This window comes from Narcine bancroftii, chromosome 5 (genome assembly GCF_036971445.1).
Source record: "Narcine bancroftii isolate sNarBan1 chromosome 5, sNarBan1.hap1, whole genome shotgun sequence".
NCBI classification, from domain to species: Eukaryota; Metazoa; Chordata; class Chondrichthyes; order Torpediniformes; family Narcinidae; genus Narcine; species Narcine bancroftii.
In genome coordinates, this window is record NC_091473.1 from 220,232,790 (window position 1) to 220,242,465 (window position 9,676).

At 40.5% G+C, this 9,676-nt stretch overlaps 3 long non-coding RNA genes across 3 annotated transcripts in view; 1 reads left to right on the forward strand and 2 right to left on the reverse strand.

Annotated features, from left to right (window-relative positions):
* Positions 1 to 7,666, reverse strand: part of LOC138764891 (uncharacterized) — a 52,357-nt gene extending 44,691 nt beyond the window's left edge. The window contains exon 1 of the long non-coding RNA XR_011358343.1: positions 6,822 to 7,666. This is a non-coding gene — a long non-coding RNA (uncharacterized lncRNA). The remainder of the gene's footprint in view (positions 1 to 6,821) is intronic.
* On the reverse strand, positions 1,783 to 6,558 carry LOC138764890 (uncharacterized). Its single transcript, XR_011358342.1, has 2 exons — positions 6,401 to 6,558; positions 1,783 to 2,927 (listed from the first exon to the last, which is right to left on the reverse strand). It is a non-coding gene; the product is annotated as an uncharacterized lncRNA (long non-coding RNA).
* LOC138764892 (uncharacterized) lies at positions 6,497 to 8,332 on the forward strand. Its single transcript, XR_011358345.1, has 2 exons — positions 6,497 to 6,673; positions 7,026 to 8,332. It is a non-coding gene; the product is annotated as an uncharacterized lncRNA (long non-coding RNA).
* The last annotated feature ends 1,344 nt before the right edge of the window (positions 8,333 to 9,676 follow it).

The following is a 9,676-nucleotide window of genomic DNA, read 5'->3' on the forward strand; positions in this document are numbered from 1 at the left end:
GGACATGCCCTCTTTTCATACGATGTTTATGTCCAGCATAACGTTCATATCATCCAAACTCTTCCTCTCCTGCTCAGTCTCTCAAAACAATACAACACTCATCTATGTTGTATTTAATTCTCATTTCATTCATTTTAACATATTCAGATGGTTAAAATCGTTCAATTGCTTGAACCATTTTCTATTACTTTCACTACCCCCAGACCGAATATCCACTTAATTCTGGACCGAAAACTCTTGAATATGATTGTGCACTGTTATTCCTTTCAGATGAATATAAGTCTCCCACATTTATTATAAAATATGGGTGCTCTTCTACTTCTACTTGGAGTACAACATGAAAGGTTCCAAATGCTTGAGGGAAACAGTAGGATATCAAACCGACTTTACGGGCCAGAGCCCTTCATTAAGGTAAGAAGGACACTGAGACACCCGCTGAGTTCCTCCAGTAATTCTGTCTTTTTCATCTACTGTTTTTGCTATTCTGCATTTTTATCCTTTATAAACTTCACTGCAGTAGGTCTGATTCCACTTAAATTATTTTCCCTGCATCCACGCTGGTTTTCTGGGCACTTACTATATTTCACTCAATAGGCAAGTGAAATTATTGTTGAACTTAATTCATTTTTTATCTGTTATAGAAACTAAGTCTGTACATTTGTTAAAATTAACCACCGCCCATCCTTAACCAGCTTCTTTTGTTTTTCTAATTCTTACTGATATCTTTACATATAGCTTTCTCAGTTCTTAAACATTTCTCACCTTCCAACAATTGGACTTGCTTCAAAATTATTGGCCCTTTAACGTAGACATGGGCAAGATGCAAGAGGAATGCATTGTAGGACGGAGAGATTAGTGAAATTAAAACAATAGCTCGTGTCAGGATGAGAGAGAGAGAGAGAGAGAGAGAGGGAGGGAGGGAGAAAGAGAGGGAGGGTGAGAGAGAGAGAGAGAGAGAGGGTGTGTGTCTGCGTGTGTGTGTGTGTGTGTGTGTGTGTTTATGAGTGACAGAGTTCGTGTGTAAGGTATTGAGGATAGTGTTGGTGAGTCATGCATCATTTCTGAATGTGTGTGTGTGTGTGTGTGTGTGTTTATGTGTGAGAGAGTTATCAAGAGCTACTCTGTGGCTCTACAGCGGAACGTTATATTGAGTTTCTAAATCGCAGGAGTTACTGAGTTATTTTGATGCTAATTCTTCATCTGCTCCGCTGGTTTACATTTTCCATGCCCCGTCGGTATTCCATAAAGATTGGAATTGTTTTATGAATTTAAATAGTTGTACTTTTACACGTTAATTGCTAATTCTAACATCTAATTTCATTGTGAAGATTTTAATGTTATTTTTATTTTAAGATATTTTGTAGGTCTGATTTGACGTTCCACTTAAAAGTGTATCGTAATTATGACTCGTTGAATTGGTAACCTTCTGCTTTATATTGGGTACATGCCTTAGGATATTTGAACTAATGTGACTTCTCACTCTCAGATAAAATATTGTTTACAACTTCTGCCTGGGTCTGGCTTTGGACGTGTTCAATTAGATTCCTCGACTTCGTCAGTGCATGTTCCAATGGTACACCAAACGGTATGAACGTCGTATTTGTTTAAGTAAGAACCGATGCATAACTTTGTGGCCTAACAAATGTATTATGAGCTCCACCAATTTAGCTACCTTTCTACGTCGGCACAGCCACGGTATTTCTGAGCTCTATACTATTTTCAGTAACTGCATGAGGTTCGGTTTGTTTAATGTATCGGGAATGCAAGAACAGATTGAATTCCTTGTGAGGTACGAAGCATTATTTTAATTGCAGGTCCCATGGTCATCGTCGTAGATGAACTAGTTTGTGTCATTTGAAGTCTGTTTAATTTTGGTCATTATTTCGAGGGACTTTACTCCGAGGTTTCCTTTGGGATTACGTCAATCTCTCTTTCCCTCTGAGGGGTGATATTTTATTTGATCACACCTCGTTGTCAAATTAATTATTTAAATTGCGCCTGACGATAAAGATTTCTTGGCTCCTCGCGTCATTGAGCACATTTCACAACTCGAGCGATGGAAGATTTCACAAGTTCCTTCAGTTGTTCCCTGAGCTTTTTCTGGGTAATGGTGTAAAGGGCCGTGTTTGTACAGCAGCTCAACAGCTGCAGCATGAAACCTAGGTCTTGCACAAAAATAGGTGGACCGGTAAGCACAACGAGCACATAATACAACTGGACCCATATGAAATACCCTGTGAACAGCGACCATAACAGGATGAAATTCGCCGAGATAGCATACAGCAAAGTGACGGATTTCCTGCGGCTCTCCATCTCTGGGTCTCGAAAACTCTCCCGACTGCTGGCACCTCGAAGTCTTCTGCGCACCCTGCTAGTCACCAGAATATGTCTTACAGTTAACCCATTGAGCAGCAAAATGAGGACAAAGGGGATTGCCGGTGTGAAGATATGATGAACAAATGTGGCTGTTGCCCAGTTCTCTGATCCCAGAACACCGTCTCTTGTCAAACAAAACCAAGGGGTATTATCAATGAAATATTCACCTGTGAACATAAAATACCAGAAAATGTTCTTCGAAAAACTTAGCACGCTCGCCGTTCCAAGCACAAACGTCGCTGTTTTCTCGGTGCAATAATTCCTTTTCATCTTCTGGTAACAAATGGCTACAAACCGATCAAAGGTGAATGCGACGGTGTACCAGACAGACCAATCTGTCACTGTATAAAGAAGGACGACGTGAATATTACACAAAGGGATGGACTTGAGGAAACGGAATTTGGAAGTGTAGGCAATTGGTATCTGCCTCATTATCAGATCGAAGATAACGATCAGTAGATCCGCCGCCGCCATTGCAAGGAGGTAAAGCGTGACATATTTGGACAGACCGCAGTTCCCTCAGGACAGGATCTTAATAGTCACTGATATTACTGTAAAAAAAAGGAAAATAAATTATATTTCTGACGCTGAATAAAGTTCAGAAATAAACAGTAAACGACTGGTTGCTTTACAAATCCCCCGAAAACTAAAGGAATGTCGAGCCATGTTTATGGAGTGTAACTGTGGGGAGAGTTGGTGACCAGAAACGAGCATCCTGCGTAAAAGCAATTCCTTGCCATGCATCTCTGCCGGGTTACATACGCATCTTACTCATAGCCAGGACTATGCACTGTGGGGTACTTCCAAAATAAATCCATGTGATTGATACCAGCTCGATTACCATAACTGCCGGCACTACAAGGGTGTTTACGTGTCTATTTTACTGTAATTTTAGAACACGTTCCATTAACCTTCATCCAAATTCTGAGCTTTATTCCATATAATTAACCGGTGCAGAGAGAAAGACATTTAAAATCTGGTGATGTATGTTGGGAGGAATCTGGCAAATTTATTGTTGGGAACAGATTGAGCACGGTGGCATTTTTTGGGAGGGTTGTTGACAAGTAAGCTCAATAAAGATCTTCTCCGGTAGGTTGAAATTCATTTCTGTTCGTGTTTTGACATGGTTAGTAGCTCCAATCCACTTCTTCGCGATCTGATTAACCTCTTTGACATTGCATCGAAAATTTACTTCCTTGTCCTTTGATAATTGTCTCCCTATAATGTCGCTACTCATGTGTTGGATCAGGGCGCCCACACTACGGGTGCTCAGCCGGTCAAACATGCATTTATCCTGACCACGTCATAGGTAAGACATGCTTCCAATTGCAGCTCGTAAAAAATTGTATTAAGATATTAGAGGTAGGGTAGTGTGAGAGATGGGAAAATTGATCTAAAATTATGAACATGGAAGAAACTAAAATTCATCAGTTAATGGCTGTAACCAGTACAAACAGGATAAGCTTGGGGGTTAGGATGCAGGAAAGCAGAGTCAGCACGATTAACATAAGAATCTTCTAGTCTTAGTGACAAGAGCCAACACCATAAGATAAGGAGTGGTAAGGTACAATAGAATGTAGGAAGTTGAGGTAGTCTGGATCAGATAAAGGTCTCCTAGCCCTGGATAGAAGTACCAAGTCCTACATATCTAATTAGCTAACCATAAACAGATTTATACATATGAAATTAGCCAACCCTAGATAGAATGAGTCAACTCCGCATACCAAGAGATTGTAGCCCCGAGAATCAGGAAGGTGTGAATAAGGACAATGACATGATGGGACACCCACAGGATACCCCCTGGTCCTCCAAGTGTACTGAAACTGCACGTAGGCAGGAAGGATTACCTATGCCAAACCCATCCAGGGGGCAGAAGAATGTAAGGGGGAGGGCACTCTGATACTGAAATTGACTGTATAAAAGTTGGGTGAGCCCCAGTATGTGTGTGTATTCCCAGGGTAAGGGGAAGCACCTAACTTTGCATTGTTGTTGTAATAAATGTTCTTTGTTCTCAATTTTTGTCTCGAGCAATTTCTTTAAAGGTACTTTAATTTCTAACAGTAGGATGAACTACGGAACGTTCGGGCGGCTGATGAGGTGCTAAATATAAATTACAGGGAAGGAGTCACACCCAGGAGACAGAAGGGAAAGGGTAAGGGAACAGACAGTGGACGTAACCCTCAATAAAACGTATACCGTTTTAGATACGCTTGAAGATGACCACATACCAAGTACAAACACCGAAGCTAAGGCCTCTGGAACAGAGTGTGACCCTGTGGATAAGAAAGAGAGGGAGTCGAGGCCATATGCAGTGACAAAGAGTTCACTCATGAGGGGAACAATGATGAGATGAGATGATGTGGATGAGATCACGAAACCGGATGATATTTTCCTCTTAGTACCAGAGTCCCGGAGATCTTCTAAAGAGTTAGGGTGAAAGCCAGAATTCGTGGAACATGTAGGGTCCAACGACGTGGATAGGAAGAGTGATGAGCTCCTACTAAGTGAGTTCAAAGAGTTACCTGTGCAGTTGAAGGCCAGGACCTCCAGGATTATGATCCCAGTATTGTTACCTGTGCAACGTACCGATTAGGTAAGAAATAGGAGGATAATGCAGCATAATATATGGTTAATGAGATGGTGCAGGAGGGAGGATTTTGAATTATTGAGCTCTCTTTCAAGAAATGAGTGGTCTGTACCTGAAAGCCATTTTGCAGAGAGTGATTTGCTGTTCCAGGATTTCCACAACTGAGGTACCACCATTAGGCACATCAGTGCCTTGCTGATGAAACTTGCCCCATCAGGGATGTCCATCTTTCTTTCAGGCTATCACAGAGTGCATTTCTGTTTCATTTATTCAAAGAGAAATATCAGACAGCTAGTACTTCCAGCCATCCACCACTTTGGAGCTTCTGTTTCAGTTCTAATAAGCTTCTTAGCTTACAATGTACAGCTCTATCTCTCTCTCAATTTATCTCTCTCTCTCTCTCTCTCTCTCTCTCTTTTCTTTCTGTGCACTCGGTCAAAACCCTTGCAAAGAGCTTTTTCACAACTAGAGCTGCCCCTCCTTCTAGATTTAATGACGTCATTTCAATTAGCACTAAATTGTCAAATGTCCACAGCATTGTCCATAGTTTCAGCAAAGTATCTGAATATGAATTCTTCAATATTTCAAATAAGATCATATTCTATCACACCGTTTGCTGTGAACATATATGTTCCAGATGTGCAAGACCTTTCTTGGGTGACCATTTCGGTCAATGAAATGGCTCTGCACCGTTCCATTGAATGGGACAAGATACCAATGCAAAAGATGCTGCATTACAAAAGCCTAATGCATGGTCACGGCACGCAAGCATACACGCTTGTACACGCAGTGCTGACTGCGACGCATCGCATGCTTCAACGTCATAAATGACAAAGGACTTTAATCATTAACTTAGCATCTCTTTCCACTATTGTTCCATGATCTGGTTTTTTTTGCTGCAGTGCATTCGGCCTGTTTTTCAGATTTCCAGCACTAATTGTTATTATTCCTCTTTGTTTTGCATATAATTGTGAGAATAAGAATGAACACCACGTGAAAATTGCACGTTCCCAACGGAAGGGGAAAATAAGCTGTATATTCTTATATTGAAGCGCGATAAAGAGTGCCGCACCACAGCTGCAACAATCTATAGTTACAATATCAAGCTTTAGTTTAGTGAGACCATTCTTAATTGCTTCAATAATTTGCTCCCGGAACCAAATGAATCCTGTGAAAACTAAACTGAAATAATAGCCATTCTTCGTTTTTGAATGGGTTCCCTTTGCTTTCCATAATTTCCTGAAGATATTTTGCAGACATTTATTGCATACTAAATTATTTCATGATCACGCTGACCATTTCCATCTACCAAACTCCCCCGATCTTCCTTTGAAAGCCTTCCACTTGTCAGATGCCCTGATAACTAGTTTAGAACTTTCAACTTTGGGCCAATCCTGTCTTTTCCAGTAATTTCAACACTGAAGGGGTTACCGTAACTGGTCACGAAGTGATCTCCGATGGACATTTCAGGTAGTTTCCCTGCTACGTTTCCCAACATGTCGTCCAGTATCAAGCCCTCTCGGGTAGGGACGAATATATTTTTTATTGTTGAAGACAATTTAATTGCCTACGTGAAATTATTGGGACAAATGGAAATGCAATTCATTCTGTCTTGAATGTTGTTTGTGACGCAACAATAAAAGTTCTACTTTTGGAAGGATGGATTACTGAATGGGTGTATCAACGTACCAGGAACACAAAGCACTGCTAGTATGTGATCGTAAATTAGAAACAATATTGCTGTTAGCTGTAATTTGGCAAGTTAATACACAGGGATTCAAGAAAGCAGAATCAACAAAAGTTAGAAAGAATAAAATGAGAATTGTTTCGGATCAATATCGTGCGCAGAAAAGCTTACCAGGAAGAGCAGTCATAGCCAAGATGGGATAATAGATAACTTGAATTCCTCGGACCAGATAATATATTCGCCAATGCAATGGGCGTTTATGCGATGTCAAAAACAGTTCGAACGCCCAGAAAATATTCTTGCTCGTGGTAGGATCATTCTGATCCACGGTTCCTATATCCCTATCAGTGAACATTTGTGCACTTCTGTTTTCAGATGTAAATCCTTCTAGAGACTGGCAAAGCGGGAGCTGGTACCCTCACTTTCAACTAACGGCAACTGCAAAATAAATACCACATTAATAGAGGAAGTGAATCCCTTGTGACATATTCAGATCCACTGAGGCTGTCGTTAATTATGTGCGCCAAAACAAACATGTTGATTCAACTCCTCTCCGCTCAACGTTTGTATCACAAAACGTAGAACAGTTATCAGTCTGCACGTGTGTAAGAAATGGTCATCTTTTCGGTGATCCATGATTTCGCCGTTGATGCGTGAGAACCAGTAGACATAGGGAGGGAAATGAGGCTGTCAATGTTGTAGATCGTCTTTTCAAAACCTTAATAAGGTGCAAGACAGAAGACAAATAGCAATGTTTTCGCATCCCAATGTCAAACTGCAGAAGGACTGTTGAATAAATTGCAATATTTAATCAATGATGTACAATAATAACGATTATAAAGTAGTTATTTCTGGAACGATATAAATGTTTGTGATACACGACGGTCAATTTTGACTCTGTACGAATTTAGTTTCTGACATGTTCAATTCAACATGTTGCTATGGGAATAAACCATCAAGGTACCCGCTTGAGAGTAAACCGTCAAGGTATCTGATCTGCAACATGATGCTATACTGGGACCATTTGTGGCTGGCAGTATGCCAGTGGAAAGCATTGTGATGTGACCGCTGGAGATCTTGCAGCTGTCCGTGATCTGAGTTAAATTCATGCTGTGCACGAATAAAGCCGGACATATCGTTAAAAAGGGCAACATTTATTATTTCTACATTCTAGTATCTGCAGAACATGTTTTCGTATAATGAAGATATGTGTTTCTGTCCCAGTATTTCGATGTATGCATTTTTGCTAGAATTCCGGACTTTCTTGTATTTGAAACATTGCCACACTTTCAACGTGACAACTCAGCAATTATCGACAGAAGTAATATAGTTGGCAAGACCAATGGCAGGCAAGACACATGAGGAATTTAATGGGTAGAAGTTTGAATTGTGCTATTATGACAAAATGGACAGGAGGATACGAGGAAAACACCATGACATACTGGTAAATTAAATCGCAGGTCGTTGTATGAAGCAGGCAATACAAAGTAAGAAGGGAGTTAACAAACCTTGTGGACGTTTGGCATACATGGATAGGTTATGAACTAAGCGATAAGTCACCACTAACCTATGGCAACAGATTTAAAACTCCATGATTTCAGAAAGAGCTAGAGGATATTCATAATGTGAAGATGTTAAACAAAACGCTGTTGAACATGAGAAAAATAAATTAATTAAAGGCCTGTGATTGTTCTTCTTATTAAAAAAAATTAAGGGGCTTTTCGGTCCGGTTTTGCAATAGATTTAAGTTATCAGGAAAAGTAAATAAACTACAGGCATTATGTCAACCTTCCATAGGAGCTCTATAGAGAGCGTCCTGGCAGTCTGCATCACGGTGAGGTACGGTTGCTGCAGAGAAATGGATCAGAAGACAGTTCACAGGACCATAAGAGCGGCAGAGAGGATCAATGGGGTCTACATCCTACCCCCTACCCAACCCCCCATCCCCACCCCTACCGCAATCGATGTGATTATTGTCTGAAGTGGACACGCAAAATCATTGAGGATCCCTTTTCCCCTGCAAGCAGCATCTTTCAGTTGATCCCATTTGAAGGATGTACAGGAGTATTAGAGCAGCAGCACAAGGGTGAGGAATAGCTTCCTCCCACAGCCAGTGAGAAGGCTGAACCACAAAAGGAACTGCTCACACTAACCATCCGAGACTCTCACATGCATAAAATAATATCTCTTTGTGTATTTGTACAGTTGAATTACTTGTCATGCATATGTATTGTTTCTATGCAAGTATGTTATGTCTGGCTGTGTTTCTGCATGTTTTGCACCAAGGACCAGTGAACTCTCTTCCGTAAGTTTGTACTTGTACAATCAGATGACAATAAACTTGATTTGAAAATATCGGAAGGACGGAGCAAATTCTGCACTTTTAGAGGCAATTAAAGAGACTTTATTGAGGGCGGATCCTATCTGAAAAATCAGAATTGACTTCAATTGGCTGCTGAGAATGACTCACTTGGGAGAATGTTCCAATATATCAGAATCCATAAGATATGAGACAACCTAGCAAGCTAGATCTAAAATTCACAGTGATTATAATGCAATGACAATGGTCTAGGGTTTTTGTTCCTCGAGTAGTTTTCTCTTACACAATGCCATTGCTGGGTTAGCAGGATGTAGAAAGCAATAACAGAATGAATTCAATTGCAATTGAGAGATGATGCGTTTTGACAATGACGCTGAATCTTCATAGTTGAACTCTGACAAACAGAGAGAAACCAAAGCATTTTATTCCTAAGGAAATGAGCACAAGTCGATTTGGTGTTCGGAAAGTAGATTAGATATTTGCGCCCACTAGCCAAGTAAAGTATATCAGAGCAAGGAGGTTATTGTACAATTGAGTAAGATAACAGTGAGGCTATAATTGATCTAAAGTGTACAGTTCTGGTGACCATGCAGCGAGACTGTATACCGCATGGAAAAGATTCACTGAGATGTTGCCAATGTATATGAGAAGTAAATGGAAAGATATGACTGTTTTGCTTGTGGTATAGAAGTCGTAGGGGGCCCTA